Genomic DNA, 23910 nt, shown 5'->3' on the forward strand with positions numbered 1-23910 from the left:
AAAGTCTTAAAAAGACTAAACTGCTTTTCACTTGACTGCCTACGAACAATGCAGGCGAGGGGAGCTCGTTTACAATCGGCTCTTTCACATTATTAGGAAATGTAGAAAATCTCCCTCACGTTTTCAAATTAAAAACACAAACACATTCCCTGGCATAGCAAGTGTGCTCTGGATCCATATGCAGGCAAGGGAAATGGGCCCCCCTTCCTGTTGGACAGCTAGTAAAATACAGCTATAAATAATATTCAGTGGGTCAATAAGGCCTCGGGGCCCTGGTGTCACTGCACCAGCTGCACCGTTGGCAGATACACCCCTGAACACATTACAGGTTATACTTGGGTGTGATAATTCTTTATAAATTAAATTCACATTCATGTTTCCGTGTTTCGCAGATGTGCTCAGCACAATGTGCATCTGGCTTTTCAACAACCTTCGTCCCCCCACCCCAGCCCCCATCAGCTTCTAGTGAACCCTCGACTCACAGGCTCTGGCTCTCCTGCTCCTCCTCTGGACTCAGCCGTGGGTCCCCCATCGGGGACACCCCACTCTTTCCTCCGCCTCTCTCCTCCTCCTCTGGACTCAGCCGTGGGTCCCCCATCGGGGACACCCCACTATTTTCTCCACCTCTCTCCTCCTCCTCTGGACTCAGCCGTGGGTCCCCCATCGGGGACACCCCACTATTTTCTCCACCTCTCTCCTCTTCCTCTGGACTCAGCCGTGGGTCCCCCATCGGGGACACCCCACTATTTCCTCCGCCTCTCTCCTCCTCCTCCTGCCGATTTCTTTAACTTTTGATCTGTGTTTGTTAATTGCTTTTCAGCAATTTAGACCTGGAAGTGATGGAATGAAAGGGAAATATTAATACGACTTAAATATGGGAGTTCATCCTTCCACTGAAAACTCGTAGTAAAGAAAAGGCAAGGGTCCATAAAACGTACCTGAAACAGAAGTAACGAGTCACCAGAGACACAAAAGTCACCTCTGCTGAACAACTCTGCTCAAGACAAGTCAAGAGCCAGCAGCTGCTCCTGTGTATTTTAAACACTGCTCTGATTATGATGTCACCCGTGACGTCAGCTCCTTGTGATGCTTCAGTGTGTGCAGGAATCTGGTCACAACACAAGCCTAATACCATGGTGTCTTTGTGACGCATCCGTAAGCCTCACATCCAAGAGACACTTAGAGAGACATTGCTGTGTCCTTGAAAGCAAAGGGACTTAAATATTTCAACATATTCTGTTACCGTTTAAATTCACGATTTATATCAGTTAAATTGTGTTAAATTCAGCAATATAAAATTAAAGATCTGCCAGCCTCTAAAGACTTTTGATTGAGTGAGAGGAGTGGTGCTTTGTGCGGATGCAACCTGTATTCCTGCTCCTCCAACCCAATACCATGAAAAAACAAGCAGTGGCAAAGCCTATGCTTCTTGCCTTTTGCTGTGCATAGTGGCTGTGGGTAATTGGGTTACTGGTTGACTGAGGTGCAGCAACAATCCTCATCAGGGTAAGGCACAACCAACCCCCAAATCACCCTGTGCTCAACTCCCTGGTAGTTTGAGACAGAGCAGTCAGGCTTAACTTAGAGGCAATGTGTAAAGTATTTGTGCAAAACTTCAAACAGAAAAACAGTGAAAACACCGCACAAAAAGATCCCACAACAGGTTAGAAGAATACATGTGAATTTGATGAATAAAACAAGACCAAAACAATCAAAATTCAATCAGTAGAACCGGAGGTATGAATTTTTAACAAATAAAGTAAAAAATTGAGCGTAAAAGCACAAAGCACCAACCACAGCTATCTGGTTGTGCTGGACGGGGTCAATGTTAAATGTTCAGGCCGACCGCGATGGAGTGCAGATCAGATAAAGTACCACACTAGTCCCGCTGAAGTTTTACCTTCTCAAGTTTTCTGCCAATATTTCTGTTCATGTTGGACAGGGCCGCAAGGAGCAAGGAGAGCAGCCGGGAGGCTGTCGGCATGGCACAAAGAGCAGGTCAGGTGTCGAGGAGGGGCGGGCTGGAGTTTCGCATTGGCGGTCCCCCACAGGCGATCAATCCTGTAGTGCAAAGAGACAGGCTGGTGGAGGCTTGTGCTGGTTTTCAGAGCAAGTGGTCCAATCACGGTGCAAACGGGCCCATCCTTGGTTGCAAAGAGCCCAAAAGCGTGATTTTGGCGCCTTTGAGCCAACCTTCAGGAAGAAGCTCAAGACCTGGCTATTCGAGCAGTAGCAGCACACCCCCCCCCCCCCCAAGCGCCTTGAGACCCTCCGGGTAAGTAGTGCGCTCTATAAATGTCTGTGATTGATTGATTGATTGACTAAGGGTCCAGGAGCTGAGAGCCACCACTTGGGGGTAAAGAACTCACTGCAGCTTGTCCAGGATCTGTAGGGGAGCCTTATGTACCCCTAAGGCTAAGATCAGGAGGCCATCAGACAAGCCCGCTGAGTCACTCTGGGGTCCTGGGTTCAAGCTGGCGCACAAACAGCTGCCAAGCGTTGTCGCAGGCAGCCTTGCACCATGGTGCAAGGATGCCTGCGCCATGGGCGATTGTTTTTGTGCAGGAAGGGGCACCTTCCTGTGCTAGAGCGCGCAGTTTTCCCCAGGTCACCCGGGATACCAATTCTCTAACACGCACTGGGCCCTTGGCGTGAAGAACACATTAATTTCGTTTGGGTGAAACTGGGTGAGGATTTCTCCTCCTGCACGCTGCTAGGAGTAATCAGGTTTGGATTTACCTCTGCTTACCATGCACCCGACTTACCACGGGCGCAATTCCTTGACGGACCTGGAGCTGTTAAGAAAAAGTAGACAGGCCTAACATCCAATACACCTTAAAATCCTTAAAATACTTTCCACAGTTTTGTAAAATGACCACAGACACCTGATTAAGTTTGAGTTTTTATATAAGATTTCAAAGTGAAGAAGCCAAAATAATAAGCGATACACAGAGTAATATATCAAACATCAAAATCAGTACCAAAAGGTAACTTTGCACAAAAAATATGACCATTTAGAATATATGGGAAACTACAGGGAGAAGTTTTAGCACGTTCTATTCACTGCAACGTTATACTAGAACATAGGAATGGGATGGGACTTAGAACATGTACTTAACCTAAGTGTTCAGAATATTCTTGCTAAGCTCACTGCAAACCACTAAAGGAAAGGGAAAAACGGGAACATGCTATGGTTTATAAAATCAATGAATTTCTAAAGGAGAGGGGGAGAGAAGGAACCAACTAAAATTCAGGCACATATAAGTTCAATGGCAATAAGGTAATAACACAGGTAAGAATGTTTAACTGATCAGAGAGAGAGAGAGAGAGAGAGAAAAAGAGATACGCAAACCCACAATCTATATTTACCTAATTCAGATTGAAGACCAACCCTGGCCACGGGTCAGTTGGGAAGACGGGGACAGGGACCCTCAGAAAAGGAATGCCAGACTGTGAGCAGGTACAGCTCACGGAGAATAAGGACAGGATACCCCTCAGGTTCGGATCAAGGACTGGGCCTCCCAGGGTACGACCAACACCCACAGCTTCGGACAGCAACGCCTGCGTTACCCCCTCCTGCAAGTAATCCGCCAGAAACCCTGATTGGATTTTCGAATTCCCCAGCAAAGTGCTTCGCCAGCACTTAGGATTTTCCACCCCTTAGGGGATTGTGGAAAGTATGGACAAAGTGCTCCGCAGCACTTTTCAAGCTTGAACACCTATTGAGATCGTAGGGTCAGTGACAGGTCTGCTACTCGGACAAGTCGGACAATTTTCCTAAGCTAAACTAGGGTAGTTATACTGTTTGGGGACCCTTAGACCACCCATTAATGTTGCAAGTGACAGTTTCCCACATTGTGATTGGTCAGGAGAGGTGGTGCGGTCTTTACCACCTCCTAGAATTCAGTTTCACATGATTAAATATGCAATTTTGAATACCCGCCCCTCAGGTTCACGTTCCCATGCATAGAATACAGCAGTACAGGACAGTTTTCAATAGGTAGCAACAGTATTGCTTCTTTTCAAGGTGAGACTCCGTATTCCCAGCGATGTTCCCAGGCGCATTGTGCTTCAGGAGCCAGCTGGCTAGGTTTAGCTTCTGCGCAGTTGGAACTTTCTCTGGTCAGGTGACGATGCCCAGCAGAGCTTCAAGTATGGCTCCGCTCATGAGTACCCAGCCCACAAAGACGCGGTACATGAAAAGTAAGCGAAGACAAATTAGAATCATACATAAAAATGATCGCACTGTATACCATGATAAAGGAAAACCAACCCTTACTTTACAATAACTATAGCATTAAGGATTAATGTGAAAGAATAGATAGGCTAAAAGCTGCTGCAGTAAGCAGAGAGCGTGGTGAGAGACAAGCGGCCATATTTAGCATCAATGCGCATGAGCACAGAATCCCTCCAGAATGCGAGTGCGTCACATCACATGGGTATGACCGACGCATGCGCAGACTGAATTTGCGGCAAAGCAGCCATCTTCAGTGCAAGCTTCGTTAGTACGTGAAAAGACAAACAAGCAAGCATCCTAGGGACACCCGCGTGTAGGGGAAAACACTTTACAAATGACGAATAATGGTGTTAATATTATTATGTAATTCAGACAAGGGTTTTGCATACGAGCAAGGCGCTATACGTGCGAATCCTTGCTCCATCAATCCCCTCTTTGATGATATTTACTATCATCACTACATGAAGGAAACAGATGCCAACTTTTCTCATTCATTCATATCGTCCATTTCGATTTCAATAAACTTATTGTTTAGTTTTCTTTCAGCTTCCCTATGAGAGTGGTGATTTTTCGCCTTTTTATAAATTGCACTCTTCAGCTCTTCTAATTCTAGCTCATCAATGTTTCTTTTCACCCCCCTCGGATTTACTGTGTATTTCTTTTTACACTTCTGACATTTGCAGCAGATAAAAATGATCAATACAATCACACCTATTATGACTATTGGCATCAGTATTTTCCACAAAATATTTCTACCTAGATTAGTAAACCAACTACCTATAGAGGAGAGACCTCCAGTCAGTCTCGTCCAGGCACTGTCAACCTCTAATGGTTTGAGTTCCTTTTCCAAATTAGTTATGTTCTTCACATATTGTTTTAATTCGATACTCTTATCAGGAATGTAGGTGCAACAATGTTGCGCTCTCAGCATTCTACAGACTCCGCCCTCTTTTGCTAATAAGGTGTCAAGGGCAAGACGGTTTTGTAAAACCATTGATCTGATCGCAACCATTTCAGTATTGACCAGCAGGAAACCAGCAGCAGTGTCCGTTGATAACCGGTCCACCACTGTAGACAATTTGCAGATTCTATGGGTGTTCAGAACTACCCCCATTCCAGGTATCAGTGCACTAAAAATATCACCTACAATTTCGCCTACACTTTCGCGTCTACTACGCACTAAGCCATTAGTTTCATCATCGCTTCCAGCTGCATTGCTCACATGGTATATTTTCGGGAAAACAATGCCAAAGTAGCAGCTTCCATACCAGTGATCCGGCAATTTGAAATAAGCCTTGTTCCCACATATATAATATATTCCGGGAAACACAGGTTCTGACCCATTTTTGAAACCCCAACCTCCGATTACCTTATAATTATGTTCACACTCGCTGGAACCGATGAATACATTGTTATAGTACTCTGTCTTTTCCCTATGGATACAAAGTTTCCCTTTTCCTTCAAAATCCAGCAACAAGGCAGGACTGGCTTCGCCTTCTGAGGTGCTATCCATGTGCTCAGCCCACCTAGGAACTCTTTCCTTCTCGTCATCTGCCTTCTTCTGAAACTTTTCTCTCCTTCTATCTGCCATCTTTATAAACATCTTTTCCTGCTCTTGCAGAGAACAGGTCAGATTGTCTTCTTTCGCTTGATCTAAGTCTATGTTACCTACAGTCAGGAAATATTCTCCCATATAGCGGGTCACGTCACTTGTAGTATGTACACGGTTCAAATGTCTTCTAATGGGAAGTTCAGAAAATACTACGTCCTCATTTGAATAATAGTACTGCAAGGAGCTTCTATAGAACAAGCTAGCTAATATACTACAGGATATTCCATAGGTCAAAGGTAGATGGTGGTATGTCACGCCTTCAGCCACTGAAGTTGGCAGCTTCATGCAGACATAACAGTCCTCTATTTCCATAGCTTCTACATAATGCACTAACAAGTTAGCAAAAACATTCAAGTGTGTCCTGTTCTTCATTTTGTGAAAGTGTAGTCCATCCTCATCTGGTGCTTCTAAATCAGGTCGGGTGTGTGTCAGTCCTACTCTTTTGTCGCGTCTTTCTAGTCTTCGTGGTGTTTCTGCAGTCGGTACAACTCCTACATCTACTACTTCGGGTTCAGTAGGGGACAAGTTAGGATTTTTACTTATCATAAAAGGTAGAAAAACTGTTAGTCCTATCCACATTACTATTAGCATAGCTACACTACACAAGCATATCTTACAACAGGTTTTGAGACACCCACAGCGGGATCTCCCAGAGACACTCGGATCAGACATTTTAGCTTACAGGTGGCTTTGCTACCCCTCTTCGTTTCTTTGCACCAAAGGCTCACTTCCGGGCTCACTTTAAGGAGGGTCTTCGTCCGAACTCCGATCAGCAATGGACTCGATGTCACTGTTGCCACTGTGGTGAGGCTCGTCAATTTCTTCCAACACAAAGTACGTCCATTCAGGGCTCCGATACAGTCGGTTCTGTTTCTTTATTCGGTCGCTCTTTCTCAGCGATTTGCCTTGGGCTGCATTCCTTTCACTTAAAGCCCTTTTTCGGTCTTTATCGTTTTCTTCGACTGTCTTTAGTCTGAGCCTTAGTCTCTTGACGTATCGAGGTGTATTTCTTCCTCCGTGCCTCCCAGTGGTTGAGGAGACTTCTCCTTCCTCGTGCACTCTTTTCACCTTTTGTTGTGGCACTTCTGATTCCCTGCCTGTCTGACTAGTTCCAGGTCTTTCGTCTATTTCTTCTGCCTGGTCGCTAATCTGTCCCTGCTCAGATTCAAATCGCACTTTCTTTTTACTTTTTGTTACTGTTGTTTCCGTTGTCTGAGCACTTTGATCTAGTTCTATCTGTTCCTGTTCATGCTCTTCGATCTCTTCGTTTTCTTCTGCATGAACGTCAGCTCTAACTTCTAACTGTCCCTCTCTCGGCTCCGGAGTTCCAGGAGGAGTCTCGAGATCTTGATCTGACCCTACTTGGCCTATGTCCTGATCAGGTGTGTTGTGGCTTTCGTTGACCTGACCTGCTTCTTCTTTTTCTGACTCACCTGGACTATCCCACTCACTGTCTAAGTAAGAATATTTCCTTGTTCGTATTGGATCATGAACTGGTTCGTCGGCGGGATACCATTCAACGTCTTGACTTGTGCTCGGCAGTTCGATGTCAGCTAGCTCCGGACTCTCTTCCTCGGAGGTCTCTTCAGCTGTGCTGCCTTCAGCTCCAGTCGCGTTTTCTCCAGATACCCGCTTTGTGTGGCTGGCGTGGATCCACTTCGGTACACCAGCGCACTTCACAGCAGTGGTAGTGACGAGGATCACTTGTCGTCGCTTTCCCCACCTTGGCTTCAAGCAGCTGCTCCGGGTGTGTTTCTTTAACACCACCCAGTCTCCTGGCTGCAGGTTGTGTGCTGGAGTCTTTGGCCACTCGTCTTCAGTCTCTCCAATCTGCTGAGAGAGAGAACGCACTTGGTCACCCAGCTGCTTGCAGTATTCTAGCACCATATCATCAGAAATGCTTAGCAGTTTGTTTCCGGGTACCCATGCCTGGCGCATCACTCTTCCCATCAACACTTCATGGGGACTCAGGCCAGTCTTTCGATTCGGGATACTTCTCAGACTCATCAGCACCAGGGGTAAAGCTTCTATCCAGTTCATTTTTGTGGAATCACACATTTTCCCCAGTCTGGACTTCAGAGTGCCATTTATTTGTTCCACTACCCCAGAAGCCTCTGGGTGGTAGGCACAGTGCAGTCTTTGCTTCATTTTGAATGCTCTACAGAGTTCCAATAGGACATCGTTGGCAAAATGCCCACCTTGGTCCGTTTCGATCGTCTCTGGGATCCCAAACCTAGGTATCAACTCCCTGAGCAATAATTTGGCTGTGGTGATAGCGTCATTTTTCTTAGCTGGATATGCTTCCACCCACCTGGAGAATAGACATACTATGACTAAGACATATCTATATCCGTTGCATCTGGGCATGGTTATGAAATCTGCCTGTATTCTTACGAAGGGACCTACTGCCTTTCCAATATTACTCTGTTTCACTACAGTCTTCTTTCCTGCATTGAATTGCTGACACACTAGGCACCTCTGGCAAAGCCTTTCCGCCTGGTCCCTGAACTTTGAATTGTAGAACACTTGGTCAAACACCCGACACATCGCATCTCTTCCCATATGTGTTGGCTCATGTATCATTCTGACCATGGGGTCGATCAAGCTATCAGGCAGTACAGGCACCCCAGCCGGGTTTACCACCACACCATCTTCTCGCAACTCGCACTCCTTTGCGGCCCACCTGCCTTTTTCTTGCCTGTCTGTGGCTTGTTGTATCTCTCTTAATTCTTCCCACGTTGACACATTATCAAACAACATAAGTTGGCAGCTGGTTCCATCCCACCGGGCAATTTGTAGGGACATCTGGTGTCGGGCACAAAACTGTGCAATTTGGTCAGCGTACCTATTACCGGCAGTCACATCATCATTTCCAGATCTGTGAGCCGCACACTTGACCACAGCCAATTCTTTGGGTAATTGGATGGCTTCCAGTAAGTTATGCACTACTTTCCCATTTCGGATAGGTGTGCCAGAGGAAGTCATGAATTCTCTTTGCAACCACAATTGGCCGAAGTCATGAACAACCCCGAAACAGTACTGACTGTCTGTGTAAACAGTAATTCTTTTGTTTTTTCCCCTCTTGCATGCTCGAGTTAACGCTATAAGCTCCGCCACTTGTGCAGATTTCACCTCGCGCATGTAAGATGCCTCGACGACTCCTGTCAGAGTAACCACAGCATAGGCAGCACTCAGACTCCCACTCTCATGTCTCAAACACGAGCCATCCACAAACATTGTTTTATCCCCGTCCCGTAGTGCTATTTCACGGATGTCAGGACGGGGCTTGGTGCTATATTCAGTCAGATCAATGCAATTATGTTCCCCACCCTCATCCGATTCTGCATCCAGAGGGACAGGTAACAGTGTCGCAGGATTTAGGACATTGCACCGGGAGATAGTTACATTTTCAGCACCAATCAAAATTCTCTCATACTTAGTCAGCCGACTAGGTGTGAGGTACTGGGTCCTAGTTCTAGTCAGTAGGATGACAACAGAATGAGGAACATAGACAGTGACGGGATGTCCCATGACAATGCCCTCACTCTGTTCCAGGCTGACGCACGTAGCAGCAACGGCTTTTAAGCAGCCAGGCAATCCAGCGGCCACTGGATCTAGGGTGGCTGAAAAGTAGGCTACTGGTCTCTTGACTGATCCGTGCTCCTGAGTCAGGACTGAAAGAGCACAATTCTCTCTGGTGTCACAGAACAGTTCAAAGGGTTTATTGTACTCAGGCATACCCAACGCAGGTGCGGTACACAGACAGTTTCTCAGAGTTACCCAAGCATTCATGCTCTCACTGTCCCAATGGACGGGATCTTCCACTCCTTTCTTTGTCATATTTATCAGGGGTCGGGCTAGAGCCGCAAATCCTGCAATCCATTGCCTGCAGTACCCCACAACTCCCAAGAACATTCTCACTTCTTTCTGGGTCGTGGGCAGTTCCATGGCTCTAATTATCTTGATCCTTTCGGCAGTGACCTTCCTGATTCCCTTTTCTATCTGATGCCCCAGATATTTTACTGAGTTTTTACAGAATTGTAATTTGTCAGGCGACACTTTATGTCCTCCTTTTCCTAGGTGATTCAGCAAGGCAATTGTGTCAGTGACACAGTCGGACTGGGTTTTAGATGCCACTAACAGGTCATCTATGTACTGTACCAAAACAGACTCTCTTGGCAGCACTAGGGATTCAAGGCACTTTTTCAGTATCTGGTTGAAAATCGATGGACTTTCAGTGTACCCTTGAGGGACACGATTCCAGACATAGATACGACTGTCGAATTCAAAACTGAAAAGGAACTTGCTTTCTGGATGCAATGGGATGGAAAAGAATGCGTGGCACAGATCGATGACAGTGAACCATTCTGCGTTCCAAGGAATCTGGTAGAGTATCACTGCAGGGTTGGGTACAATAGGGCAGCAAGGCACAACAATTTGGTTTACCTTGCGCAAATCTTGCACCACCCGGTACTTCCCACTAGGCTTTTTGATCCCAATGATAGGCGAATTACAGGGGCTGCTCAGCACTTCCTCTATTATTTCTGCTTCTAGCAGCCTCGTGATTTCAGTCGCTACTCCTGCCTTCACTTCTGCACTCATTTTGTACTGCCTGGTTTTGGGGTATACAGCATTTGTTTTTATTGTTACTTTAACCGGGTCCACATTTGCCATCAGGCCTACATCTTTTCCTGTGAAATCCCACACTTCGGGTACTACCCTTAGCTGGAGTTCCTCAGGTAAGTCCTCAATTGTCAAAGGCTTAATGTCAGCATCTTGTCTGACTAACATCAGTTTGTACAGGCCATCTTCATCGGGGGTCTGAATTTCGACGCCATTTGGTGTGCAATAAATGGTACAACGCATCTTGCACAACAAATCACGTCCTAGTAGATTTACAGGACTGGAATCACAGACCACAAATCTGGGCATTTCCTTGAAATTTCCTATTGAAATCTCCATTGGTTCAGTTACAGGGGTACTTATTATCTGATTTGATACGCCCACTACTTGGATCGCTTCTCCCGAGAGGGGTAGGTTAGGAACATCCACTGTTCTTACAGTAGATCTGGTAGCGCCAGTGTCCAACAGAAAGGTGACATCTCTGCCTTCAACCTTTCCTTCAATGTATGGTCCAGTCTGGTCTACCGGCAAGGAGGCGCCAAGCACGCACTCCTCATCCTCCCCTCTCAGGCCCCGTCAATCTTGATCTTCACAAAGGAAGGTATCACTTAGCAGGTACTGTGGAATGACTGCATTTCTTTCACTCTCAACCTCCCATACTTCCGCCCTCTCATTCTGCTGACCCTGATTCTTAAAATTCTGTCTAGGAGCGCGAGGTACTGGAGGTAATTTTACCTGTTGCTGGGTTTTCCTTGTCCCTTCTTTCGGTACCTGTGGATTTAAACCATTTACAGGAGCATTACCAGCCTGTAGGTGTGGACACTCGTCTCTCCAATGCCCCATCTGGCCGCACCCATGGCACGGAAACTTTTTCATGGCCTCCTCACGACTCATTTTAGGTCTGGGCTTTCCTCCCCCCCCAGAATTGGTATTCGGAACATTATTATCAGAAGTTATTTTACTTAACTGTTTTTCTTGCTGTTCGGCTAATTTCACCTGTGCCCACATCACTTTTTCCTTGAGGGCTTTCTTTTTATTTTCAATTTCATCTTCGCAGTATTTTGCATATTTCAGGACATCATCTATGGGCTTTCCCTGCCAACTGATTTTGTTATCTCGAATCCATTGTGATATTTCAGGCCTTAATCCTAGCACAAATCTGTAACTGAAATGGGTCATGTCTTTCATGTCCACATTATCAATACCACTGTAAGTTTTGAATACCTGTAGTAACCTTTCGTAAAATGAATGCACTGTCTCATCGCGTTCTTGGGTTGTTCTATCTATTCGGGTCCAATCTGTCTCTTTGGCTGGCACCTTTTTCTTAAGATACTGTATGACCTGGTCATATTTCCTCATTACATCTGGTGAAGGGGCTCCCGTTCTCTCATCTCTGGGATATTCATCATTAGGCCAATCAATCTCTATTTTACATTCCGTCCACAGATCTACAGGGACCACAATATCGAAAAACCCATCCAGGTCTTTCAGCAGGCATTTCTGAACTTTTATGAAACGCTCTACCTGTCGGTACCAGTCAACTGGTTTCTCGCGTAATTTCGGGAAGTCATTTGTAAATGACACAATGTCTTGCCTGGACCAAGGGACATGGACGTACTTCCCTCCCGGGACCTCTCTCATGGGACACAATTTTTCTGTTGGGGTTACTTCCTTTAATACGAATTCTGAAGTTACTGACCCAGCCCTGCTGCCTTCCTTCTTCTTTGCCCACCTTGTTCTCCACTTCCCCACTTCGCCCCATTTCTGCAGGAGTTTCAACAATTCTTTTACTTGGATCTGTTTCCCCATCACATTCAGGCTTTCTAAGTCCTTGTCTGAAAAGTCCACTCTGTAGGGTTTCTGAAGGATTTTGGAGCGACTAACATCTACTCCCATTTCTGCGGCTGCATCCATTATCTTTTCGTGGAGCACCCTGGCACTCCGGGTAAGATTTTTACTGATGAATAGTAACTCTTCTTCATTATACGAGCTCAGGCGCTCAACTCCCACGTTCCCAGCCATCATTTCTTCTATTTCTATTCTTAATTTATATATTTCCAATGTTTTAGGTTGAGAAGTGGTCTCTTTCTCTATCTCCTTTGTCCACCTGTCTAATTCTTCAGGGGAAACTAAAGAGGCGTTCCTGATTCCAGATGCACTTTCAATCACCACTTCCCTTTGTCTAGGCTGACTTCTTGCCCCTACTATACTGGCCCTCGGCTCCCTTATGGGCAAATCCATTAAACTTCCAGATTCACACTCACTTTCCTGATCCTCATCTATGAACACTTCTTTCCTCGGGGTCTGGAAGCTAGTAGTAGGCAGCATTGGGGTGATGACAGGAGGAAGGGGACTAATCAAGTCATTTTTATACATTGGGATAGCAGGACCAATAGTTACCGGAATGGTCAAGGCCTCAGGATGGGGATGCATCTGTGCAATGGTTCTGGCTAAGTCCTCTCGCTGTCTAGTCAGGACTTCTCTCTCCTTTTCCTGCAACCCCCTTTCAGCAGTATTGCCATGTAATACCTGGGGTACTAAGGATGGATAAATACTCGGGGCAGTCGGGGTAACCAATCGAGGGGGACTTTCCCCGAATGGTTGATAATTCGGGACTGTGGACTTAGGTCTGCAAAACTCATCCCTTCCACTATGCTTACTGCTTGTAGCTGTCCTGTCTGTATCACTTTCCCTCCTGCTCCGGGAGGAATTGGTAACCGAACTTTGAGACTGCACCGAATCTGATTCCGCTACATAGGGAGGTGGATCCTTCATTAACAAGTCTTCCAGGTGTTCATCTTCTACATCCCCCATAGGTGCTAGGTGATGGGTTTTTGCTTTACATTTTCCTCTTTTCTCCTCTAATACTCCCATCATGGGGAACAGCCCTTCAGTTAACATAGACTGCCTCCACTGTTTCAATTTCTGCTCTTTGGTTGGCGTTGGAAGTCTGGGATACCACCTACTCACTCCCTTATCCATTCGTGGTTTATCTCGCTCTGCAGCCTCAATCTCCCATTCCTCCAAAGCTTCGTACTGGGTCAACCTAGGTCTAGGGTGTAATTCATTCATGCGGGTCCTTAAGTTAAACAGGATCCGACCATTAAATGTACCTTCAACAGGGAATGCCAGGACTCCGTCATCTACAGTATACTTTACCCAATTTTCTAGCCAGAGACAAGTGTGATATCCTTTATCAAACATCATAAAAGAGGCAGGGGTATTTGGCGGGGGAATGAGTACGCCTTCTCTCGTTCTAATGGGTTTGTCAGTTTTGAAAAAGTTCTTCACTTTATCCGAAAATGACAATTTTCTCTTTATTCCATACATCATGTGTGGTCTACCTCGTAAAAGCTGATCCTTATGAAATCCTAGGTACTTTGGATTCGGTATGAAGTCTGGATACCACATACAACTCTCCAGACTCGCTTCTAACTCGGCTTGATTAATTTTGTTTACTTTCGTGCTTCCAATGCTAGCGCGACTTCTATTTCGCGCCACCCAATCCGGTCAGAGAATACAACTACGGTCAACCAATGGGTGCGCGGCCTTTTCGCAAGACAGAGTCTCACGCTTCGGTGCTCACCCCTCCTTCACAAATTCAGCTCCGCTACACGCCCGCTATCCTGACCAATACCAGCGCGGCACGGAGTGACGTCAGAGCAGCTCTCCGACTGACTCCCGCCTTCACAAGGTAACGGAAACTTTTTACTCTCTCTAAAGTGCAAGTGCAGGTTTTAGTTATCAACACACAACGTTTGCCACTATGTCTGAGTGTTCTAAATAGAGAAAAGACTTTTCTTTCGCTACTAGTAAACCACTTCTGTCTACTTTTCATTCACTCTGGATAGACTTCTTTGCCTGTCCCTACACACTAGTAACATAGAACCCGTTATTCTTCTGACTCATCCACCTTGATCGGGGATATGTACTGAGCCAGGATTTCACCAGCGAACTATTTTACTTACCAGACAAGCTTCGGAGACCCTATTACTCCTTCCGTATGCGACCCTTACTAGGTGATATCGCAATGAAAGTTTTATAATGGACTCGTAGCTATCATTCACTCCAGAAACAAAGGTCCTAATTAGTGCTTCCAGTTATCCTTAACCCTGCACTAATATCTCAAACCTAGTGACTTCAACAGCTAACCGGATTCTACTCACCGTTAGCTAAAATACTTCCCCGGGGATTCAGACTACACTGAACATTTACAAACAATTCTGGGTTAATTCAACATGCAGTATTTATACCAGCAATGCAAATTCATGAACATTTACATATAAAAACACATTTCAAAAGTATTGTAAAAAATACAGTAACAATCAGCATACAGTAACAATCAGCAGCACGTTTTTGTATTCACGGTTTGTTTATGACTATCCTGCCTACCTAATCTAACTAGTCCAAACCATCCTCTGCTACCAGAAATTACTGCTAGAGCGCGCAGTTTTCCCCAGGTCACCCGGGATACCAATTCTCTAACACGCACTGGGCCCTTGGCGTGAAGAACACATTAATTTCGTTTGGGTGAAACTGGGTGAGGATTTCTCCTCCTGCACGCTGCTAGGAGTAATCAGGTTTGGATTTACCTCTGCTTACCATGCACCCGACTTACCACGGGCGCAATTCCTTGACGGACATGGAGCTGTTAAGAAAAAGTAGACAGGCCTAACATCCAATACACCTTAAAATCCTTAAAATACTTTCCACAGTTTTGTAAAATGACCACAGACACCTGATTAAGTTTGAGTTTTTATATAAGATTTCAAAGTGAAGAAGCCAAAATAATAAGCGATACACAGAGTAATATATCAAACATCAAAATCAGTACCAAAAGGTAACTTTGCACAAAAAATATGACCATTTAGAATATATGGGAAACTACAGGGAGAAGTTTTAGCACGTTCTATTCACTGCAACGTTATACTAGAACATAGGAATGGGATGGGACTTAGAACATGTACTTAACCTAAGTGTTCAGAATATTCTTGCTAAGCTCACTGCAAACCACTAAAGGAAAGGGAAAAACGGGAACATGCTATGGTTTATAAAATCAATGAATTTCTAAAGGAGAGGGGGAGAGAAGGAACCAACTAAAATTCAGGCACATATAAGTTCAATGGCAATAAGGCAATAACACAGGTAAGAATGTTTAACTGATCAGAGAGAGAGAGAGAGAGAGAGAGAAAAAGAGATACGCAAACCCACAATCTATATTTACCTAATTCAGATTGAAGACCAACCCTGCCCACGGGTCAGTTGGGAAGACGGGGACAGGGACCCTCAGAAAAGGAATGCCAGACTGTGAGCAGGTACAGCTCACGGAGAATAAGGACAGGATACCCCTCAGGTTCGGATCAAGGACTGGGCCTCCCAGGGTACGACCAACACCCACAGCTTCGGACAGCAACGCCTGCGTTACCCCCTCCTGCAAGTAATCCGCCAGAAACCCTGATTGGATTTTCGAATTCCCCAGCAAAGTGCTTCGCCAGCACTTAGGATTTTCCACCCCTTAGGGGATTGTGGAAAGTATGGACAAAGTGCTCCGCAGCACTTTTCAAGCTTGAACACCTATTGAGATCGTAGGGTCAGTGACAGGTCTGCTACTCGGACAAGTCGGACAATTTTCCTAAGCTAAACTAGGGTAGTTATACTGTTTGGGGACCCTTAGACCACCCATTAATGTTGCAAGTGACAGTTTCCCACATTGTGATTGGTCAGGAGAGGTGGTGCGGTCTTTACCACCTCCTAGAATTCAGTTTCACATGATTAAATATGCAATTTTGAATACCCGCCCCTCAGGTTCACGTTCCCATGCATAGAATACAGCAGTACAGGACAGTTTTCAATAGGTAGCAACAGTATTGCTTCTTTTCAAGGTGAGACTCCGTATTCCCAGCGATGTTCCCAGGCGCATTGTGCTTCAGGAGCCAGCTGGCTAGGTTTAGCTTCTGCGCAGTTGGAACTTTCTCTGGTCAGGTGACGATGCCCAGCAGAGCTTCAAGTATGGCTCCGCTCATGAGTACCCAGCCCACAAAGACGCGGTACATGAAAAGTAAGCGAAGACAAATTAGAATCATACATAAAAATGATCGCACTGTATACCATGATAAAGGAAAACCAACCCTTACTTTACAATAACTATAGCATTAAGGATTAATGTGAAAGAATAGATAGGCTAAAAGCTGCTGCAGTAAGCAGAGAGCGTGGTGAGAGACAAGCGGCCATATTTAGCATCAATGCGCATGAGCACAGAATCCCTCCAGAATGCGAGTGCGTCACATCACATGGGTATGACCGACGCATGCGCAGACTGAATTTGCGGCAAAGCAGCCATCTTCAGTGCAAGCTTCGTTAGTACGTGAAAAGACAAACAAGCAAGCATCCTAGGGACACCCGCGTGTAGGGGAAAACACTTTACAAATGACGAATAATGGTGTTAATATTATTATGTAATTCAGACAAGGGTTTTGCATACGAGCAAGGCGCTATACGTGCGAATCCTTGCTCCATCACCTGCACAAAAACAATCACTAAAGGCTTTTTCCTCTTTCAATGCGTGCTGTAGAATGCAGCACTTTCCTCTTTCAATGCATGCCGTAGAATGCAGCACGCATTGAAAGAGGAAAAAACGAGGAGAAATGAAAACATTTCTCCTCGTTGCGGCTCGCTACGCCACCTCTAGGGTGGCGTAGCATTCAGACACATCTCCAGACTTACGATTTCTCGTAAATCTTGAGATGTGTCTTGTTCCATGGATGTTGCGTGGGAACACCCACAGCAACACCCATAGAACGCCCCTTCTCCGCAAAGAGCTGTGTGTGTAGGTGCCATATTTACAAGGAGAGGAATATTCACGCAGGGTGGCTTTTCTTCTCCTTGTAAATATGGAGGAGCCCCCTGCTCCACCAGTACATCACAAAAAGTGACGTACTGGTGACGCAGGGGGCTTGTAAATCTGCCCCATATTATTTATGTCAAAAAACAACCGGGGTCTTGACTCATAACTCAGCTAGGCTGAGCCTAATTTAGCTAGAAAAACAACACAAGGGCCAATGCTGAGAACTTCTTTAGAAGAGAAAGGCTGGAGGTTTGAGGGTGAGCAAAAACGACCAGCTAAATTACATTTGCAACATAGAAAGGTTTAATTTCTTTTCTAATATTTCTTGCTTTGTTTATAACACATCTTTTTAGTGCATGGAGAAGGAACAATTTTTATATACAAAATATACACCATATACAACAATATCATGAAAAAATAATAAGCATTTCCATACTTCAATCATGCATGGCCGTCCAGTCATACCATATCACATTCATACACAAAGATTAAACAATAACAAACGAAGAAAATGAAGAAATGATGGATCCACGTATTGGTCCTGAGGAGAACCCCAATAATGAGTGGGGTTTGAAACGCGTCGACCACCTCATCCCCGTATTTGGTCCATACGTTCTGTCCTTAAAATTAAATCCCTTCATTAATGCCCAGAGAAATGTTTTCTCGGTGTTGATTCACTAAAAAAGACTCTAGAATTGCAAAATCAAAAGGGATTGTTCCAATCGACATCTGACCAATACGTGGATCCATCATTTCTTCATTTTCTTCGTTTGTTATTGTTTAATCTTTGTGTATGAATGTGATATGGTATGACTGGACGGCCATGCATGATTGAAGTATGGAAATGCTTATTATTTTTTCATGATATTGTTGTATATGGTGTATATTTTGTATATAAAAATTGTTCCTTCTCCATGCACTAAAAAGATGTGTTATAAACAAAGCAAGAAATATTAGAAAAGAAATTAAACCTTTCTATGTTGCAAATGTAATTTAGCTGGTCGTTTTTGCTCACCCTCAAACCTCCAGCCTTTCTCTTCTAAAGAAGTTCTCAGCATTGGCCCTTGTGTTGTTTTTCTAGCTAAATTAGGCTCAGCCTAGCTGAGTTATGAGTCAAGACCCCGTTTGTTTTTTGACGTTTTAGCGGGCAAGTGCCCGCGAGGTCCTGATAGGTAGGGACAGTCCTACCACAGGGTAATTGGTTGTTGTTCAGAATCGTTGTTGTCTGCCCAGTGTTGGGGCATTTGTGCGTGGTTATTTCCACTCTTTTTGACACTTGGTGTTGGTTTCTTTTCTTTTTTCTATCTTCATTTATTTTTTACACTTTGGTATGGCTGAAAAAGACACACTTGCGTTTAGCGAGGAACATATACGGAATTTAACGAGAGACCCCCCAGTGTTTGCTTCGCATCCCTTAGTCTCACTGCCAATACTCAGAACGAGTCTGATAAACTAACCCGGTTACGGAAGAAACAGATTCGTACAGACCTTCACGGCCACTTCCTACTGCAGCACCTCCGTGCAGGAACTATTCCATCAGGATCAGTAATTCGAAATATCCCCGTCGTTTTTACGGATGATCCAGAGTACAAAAAGGGATTTAGCGGTATTGAAACTAAATGTAGCAGGGACCTCATGGTCCTAACCCTTGAAGCCGCACATAGGATTTCCCAGAAAGAACTGGAGGAAATAGCTTCTCTACAGAGAGAAATTGAAAACAACCAACTTATCTCGGATTCCAAAACCCTTTTGGAAAAAATTGAAAAAGAAATTCTGGAATTTAAAGACTTCACAGTTACTCAAAAAAACAATAAATTCGAAGTTGACAAAAAGAACTTTTCATTAGAGTCCATTTATCCATATTTGAACAAGGATTTTTACACGCGGGCGGACTCGCGTCGGTACTTACAGGACAATCAGGGAAGAAGACGCCAAAGATACGTCACCTTCTCCGACACGACTTCATCATCAGGGAGTGAACCTGACAACACTAACCGACAATTCCAAAACAGGTCCGATAATCGTCAAGGCCAATACCAACAACAACAGCAAAATCAACAGCCTTTTTTAGGACGAGGCCAACCGAAACCTCGGGGTCGGACTCGAGCACCCCAACCATGGGAGATGAGAACGCGTCAGAAATTTTACAAGAACTAACTACTTCTCCGATTTTCAACCTCTCCGACAGAATCCTGTCACCTGCTGAAACATCTATACTTACCAAAGGTCTTAATTTTGTTCCATCACGACCTACTGATTTCGTAAAGATGAAATTAGAGACGCTGGAATTTTGTCGTAAAATTCGTCTGATAACATTTTTTCAAGATTCTGTAGAAGAACAACAAGAGGAAGTGACTGGTCTAAAAAGAAAATCGACATTTTGCCCTAAAGGTCCAAAAATCCCTAAGGAAATAACTACGTTTGAAAATACCATACTATCCGGTATTTCTTCTTTAGAGAAAACGAAAACCTTTGTAAAGTATAATATAGCCAAAATTGAGAGAGATGCCCTTATGGCCATAAAAAATGATGACACCATCGTGGTCAAACAGGCCGACAAAGGCGGAGCGATCGTCATCTGGGACGTTAACAAATACAAACAGGAAGTCCACCGCCAATTAGATGATCAACATTGCTACAGACGCATTGGCAAGGATCCTACTTCAGAAATCAAAAATCAATTGTTTGAAGTAATTCAGAGAGGCTTTGACCAAGGATTCGTTGGGCCGAAGGAGTTATCTTTTTTACAAAATAAGAACCCTAGGGTCCCGGTGTTCTATGTTCTCCCAAAACTGCATAAAGATGAGGCCAATCCACCTGGCCGCCCTATAATCTCCGGGTGTGAGTCCCTCTTCGAACCTGTTGCAAAATATATCGACTTTTTCTTGAAGCCTTTTATTGATACTATTCCAGCGCATCTGCGAGATACCACGGCGTTTCTCAATCGATTAGCCAATATCACCTTTGACAGTAAAACACAATTACTGGTCACCCTTGACGTGGTGTCTTTGTACACTCAAATCCCGCAAGAACAAGCTCTGGAAACTTTGACCTTCTTTTTGGACAGCCGGGAGAGACCAGTGAGGGTCCCCACAGATTTTATAATTGACCTATCTCGTTTTGCTTTGCAGAAGAACTTTTTCACTTTTGACTCAGAGTTCTTCTTTCAAACCAAAGGGGTAGCGATGGGCTGCCCCTTTGCGCCAGAGCTGGCCATAATGTTTATGGGATTATATGAGGAGAAATTCATATACAATGACAACCCACACAGTTCCCGTATTACTAACTATATGCGGTATATCGACGATGTGTTCCTGATTAGGACAGGGAACCAGGAGGAACTGAACCAATTCGTGGAATGGCTTAACTCAAGAACTGCTGATATTCAGTTCTCGGCCACAGCATCCAACGAATCGATTACATTTCTGGACGTGAAAATAGAATCTACAGCACAGGGATTATGTACCACCTTATTCCGTAAACCATCTGACAGGAATAAGGCATTGCATTTTACCAGTAACCACCCGCGCAACCTGAAACAAAATCTCCCTTACGGACAATTTCTTCGGATTCGCCGCAATTGTTCAGGAAAGGAGGAATACTTTAAACACGCTGGCCTTCTTAAAGATCGCCTCATGCAAAGGGGTTACCCTAAAAAATTACTAAATAACTCCCTTAAAAGAGCTTGGTGGACTCCCAGAGAGACCTGGAAAAGAAAGTTAAACAAGACTTAAAGAGACTGGTTTGCGTCACCACATTCTGCCCAGCAGCCAATCCATACAAGAAACTGATCTTGTCTAACTGGCATCTATTGAAAGATCTCCATGAGGATTTTTTTGCCACTCCATTGTTCGCGTACAAGAAGGAAAAGAGCATAGCGAATCACATTGTAAGAGCTGCCCTCCCGAAAGCAAAAATACCAACATTGCAGAGCCTTTTCGGACTTCCTCCCACTAAGGGCCACCACAAGTGCGGCACTTGCACTTGTTGTAACGAAACGATCGAGGAATCTTTGTTTAGTTTTGATAACATCCATTGGAAGCATGATACATTCACAAATTGTAAAAGCAAAAATGTGGTGTATGCCATTGTGTGCCCATGCCCCTTGGTATATATCGGGAAAACCACACAAGAAGTGAGAAGTAGGATCACTCAACACAAATCCAGGATCAGGAGAGGAGTCGAAAATGCTCCATTAGTTAATCATTGGACGAGGATGAAGCACGAACTGACTGACCTGAAATGGACTGTGCTTTCAAAAATTGAAAAAGACCCTAGGGGAGGAGATTTGGACGCGAAACTATCCCAACGTGAGGCTCTACTTATAATGAAATTCAACACAGCCCTAAAAGGTTTGAACGAAATCTCTGAAATATATAAAACTAATATCTAGAACCTAAGAGCCAATTCGTCAGCAGCTATGCCGTTCCGGCATTTCTTTCTGCCGATTTTCGACCTGGTCTATTTTTGCCAACTACAAGTCCCAGAATCCCATGGGTGGTTTTTAACCAGGAAGTGCAAACACCGACCACCGGCGATTCTTTCAGAAGTTGTACCACAGAGACAAGGACGGATGCCTCTCTATTCAGCGGTACGAAGCAGATGTTACGAGGACGTCTATTACAGCGCAAAGGGAGAACCAGTCTGACCGTTTACTGACTGCCGCTTTTCATTTCCTTTCCAGCTTCTAAGCAAAATCTGTTCCGCGGAAAAAAGAAAAGAATGAACCCGACGGCAAGCCATTAGCCGGTCTATTTCCAGGTAAGAGTTTCACCCAGGAGCGCATTAGGTTAGACTGTATGAGTGAGAGCAAGCGCTTGGTATTAAATGTGGCACGCTTTATCCTTTTACTTACAGCTACTATGTGCACTCTATTCTGAAACCTTTGTTGACTCGCCGCCTTGGATTTACTTGACGTTTGGTTTAAAGGTTAAGGTAGGCTGTTGTGTACACGGGGGATCTATCTCTCGTTTTTTACCTCTCATTTTTCACCTATCATGGAACCCTCCATTAAGTACCTTTTCTTTATTAATTTTTCAGAACCTACTGGTCCTGAGGAGAACCCCAATAATGAGTGGGGTTTGAAACGCGTCGACCACCTCATCCCCGTATTTGGTCCATACGTTCTGTGCTTAAAATTAAATCCCTTCATTAATGCCCAGAGAAATGTTTTCTCGGTGTTGATTCACTAAAAAAGACTCTAGAATTGCAAAATCAAAAGAGATTGTTCCAATCGACATCTGACCAATACGTGGATCCATCATTTCTTCATTTTCTTCGTTTGTTATTGTTTAATCTTTGTGTATGAATGTGATATGGTATGACTGGACGGCTATGCATGATTGAAGTATGGAAATGCTTATTATTATTTCATCATGATATTGTTGTATATGGTGTATATTTTGTATATAAAAATTGTTCCTTCTCCATGCACTAAAAAGATGTGTTATAAACAAAGCAAGAAATATTAGAAAAGAAATTAAACCTTTCTATGTTGCAAATGTAATTTAGCTGGTCGTTTTTGCTCACCCTCAAACCTCCAGCCTTTCTCTTCTAAAGAAGTTCTCAGCATTGGCCCTTGTGTTGTTTTTCTAGCCATATTATTTATGGTCATTTGTAACGGCAATAAATGCCTGGGGCACTTGGCTGCCCCTTCATCCGCGCATGCAGGTGGGCCGGGAAATGGGTGCTAAATGACGGGGGCGTGCCCTTCGGAGATTGATTACTGCGCACTCGCAGGCCCGAGACGCGTGAAGATTCATGGAAGGAATACCGAGAATTAATCAGGGGAAAGGAGACGGGGGATTTTATATGGCATTTTATAATAGCCGTCAGCAGCACTGCGGTTGGCAGAACCACACTAGAATTGCTTATAGCTTCGAGAGGGCCTTTAAAAAAAAAACTGTATTTAAAGGCTCCAGTTTAGGGTTAAATTTAACACACTTGTAAGAAAGGCAAACAAGCAACGCCTCTCAGTGCTCATTTGCCAAACAGGAAGCGGGTACCCTCGGAAATATTTGACCCCAGGGAATGCTCCAGGCAGAGAACTTAAAATGGCCTAAAATGCACAGGCCGTTACCGAAAAATGGCTCGGGCCAGAAGAACCCCCCCACCCCCACCATAAACGTATCCGAAACAGCAGACCCTCTCCTTGAGAACTCCCAAAAGAAGTAAATGTACTTTACCTGTAGGGAGAAAAAACCAGCACAGCGCGCGCCTCGCGCAGCAGTAGGGGGAGTGGGCCTGCGCAATTCCCTTGCGGGAGCGTGCAGCAAGGCGCGACCATATGGCGCGACCATATTACGCTTTACTCTCCCACAAGGAAATCACCAGACGTGCAAGCAATGGAACGCGTGCACCTTTTTGCCCCCAAAGCTATGCCGATGGCATTAGGGCTCTCTTCTAAGTAGCGCATGCGCGCTACGTAGGTGAGACCTTAAAAGGAAGGCTTGGGCCTGGCAAAAGGTTTACTTTGTTAGGTCGAAATGTCAGTTTAAAACTATACACACAGGCTGTGCAATGGCCTGCCTGAGGGATGTTTAGAGTGCTAAAGTGGGTGGCACAATCAATGTTTCAAGCCCAAAAGCAGCATTT

This window comes from Lissotriton vulgaris, chromosome 10 (genome assembly GCF_964263255.1).
Source record: "Lissotriton vulgaris chromosome 10, aLisVul1.2, whole genome shotgun sequence".
Taxonomy (NCBI): Eukaryota; Metazoa; Chordata; class Amphibia; order Caudata; family Salamandridae; genus Lissotriton; species Lissotriton vulgaris.